The sequence below is a fragment of the Cryptomeria japonica genome, unplaced genomic scaffold (assembly GCF_030272615.1).
Source record: "Cryptomeria japonica unplaced genomic scaffold, Sugi_1.0 HiC_scaffold_15, whole genome shotgun sequence".
Taxonomy (NCBI): Eukaryota; Viridiplantae; Streptophyta; class Pinopsida; order Cupressales; family Cupressaceae; genus Cryptomeria; species Cryptomeria japonica.
This window is the reverse complement of record NW_026728837.1, coordinates 1,304,470-1,305,975: the sequence shown is the minus strand read 5'-3', so window position 1 is coordinate 1,305,975 and position 1,506 is coordinate 1,304,470. Positions and strand designations below refer to the sequence as shown.

The 1,506-nt window shown below is 64.3% G+C and overlaps 1 non-coding gene across 1 annotated transcript; it reads left to right on the top strand.

The window, feature by feature from the left end:
• Positions 1 to 286: 286 nt before the first annotated feature.
• LOC131860842 (5S ribosomal RNA) lies at positions 287 to 405 on the top strand. Its single transcript, XR_009359935.1, has one exon. It is a non-coding gene; the product is annotated as a 5S ribosomal RNA (ribosomal RNA).
• Positions 406 to 1,506: the final 1,101 nt, after the last annotated feature.

Below are 1,506 nucleotides of genomic sequence, written 5' to 3'. Positions count from 1 at the left end.
GGCCCACATGTGAGCGCAGGTCGTTGCGCCCGAGGTGGTGTGTGGGCACCGCGTTGCAGACGGGACACTGCACGCACACGACGCCCCCTCCAGGTGCACGCACGTAGGCCGGGCCGGGTGCACACCCGACGCCCTAGCAAGGTGCGCGCACCCGGGCAGGGCTCACACTTGGCGAACGGGGCGCACTTCGCGAGGGAGGGTGTGCACCTCGACGGGGGTGGGTGGCCGGGGTGGATTCGCACGTGGGTCGCGGTTTGCTAAGTACACACTGCGACAAGCTCATAACGGGTGCGATCATACCAGCGTTAGTGCACCGGATCCCATCAGAACTCCGCAGTTAAGCGCGCTTGGGCCGGAGTAGTACTGGGATGGGTGACCTCCCGGGAAGTCCCGGTGTTGCACCCTTTTTTAGTTTTTCGCCGGGCGTCGCAATGCTATTTGAATAAACCTTTTGCCCGTTTGCGTTCTCGTCGGGGCCGGGCCGGGCCGGGGTGCGCTGCCCGCACTACCGCGCGCGCGGGGGCGACACCGAGCGCGCACCCGAGGCGCCCCGAGCACACAGGCCACGGTGCAACCCGGGCGTTGTGCGCGCACCCCGGTGCGCCCGAGGTGCTGCGCGCGCACCCAGGTGAAATCGGTGTGCACCTCGGCCAGTGCGCGCTCGGTCGAGTCGCGCACGTTGGCCAAGGTGCACGGTGATGTTTCTTACTCTAAGGTTCCGCACCAGACGCCCGGGACAGGTGAGCGAAGCTGGGCGGGGCCGGGTGCGCGGCCGGGGCAGGTGCACGCAGCTGGAGAGAGCTTTGGAGCACACTTCGGAGCGCACCAATGATGCGCTCCATTCAAAAGTTTCCTGAAAAGGCAAAAAAAGTTGAGATTATAGAATTTCCCACTTGAGAGATTGTAAAAAAAAAAAATTTAAAATGAAGGAAACGCGGGTGCCAAGGTGTGCGCAGCCCAGCCAAGGTGTGCGCACCAAGGCGCCCACCCTGGCGAAGGTGCACGCAAGGTGCGCACCCGAGGCAAACCGGACAATTAACCCAACTTTCGACTTCGCGCGCACCTTGGAGCGCACTTCGGAGCGCTCCTTGGTGCGCACCAATCTTGGGCACCTCGGAGTGCACCATGGCGCCCACCAAGGTGCGCACCCGGGGCAAACCGAGCTCCGACTTCGTGCGCACCTTGGAGCGCACGAAAGGTGCGCACCATGGCGCCCACCAAGGTGCGCAGCCCAGCCAAGGCGTGCGCATCAAGGTGCGCACCCTGGCGAAGGTGCGCACCCGGGGCAAACCGAGCTCCGACTTCGTGCGCACCTTGGAGCGCACAAAAGGTGCGCAACCCAGCCAAGGTGTGCGCACCCCGGTCAAACCGAGCTCCGAATCGTGCGCACCAGAGGTGCACGCCATCGTGCGCACCTTGGAGCACACTTCGGAGCCCTCCTTGGTGCGCGCCGATGTTGCGCACCTCGGAGCGCACCCGGGGAAAACAATGCAATTAACCCGACTT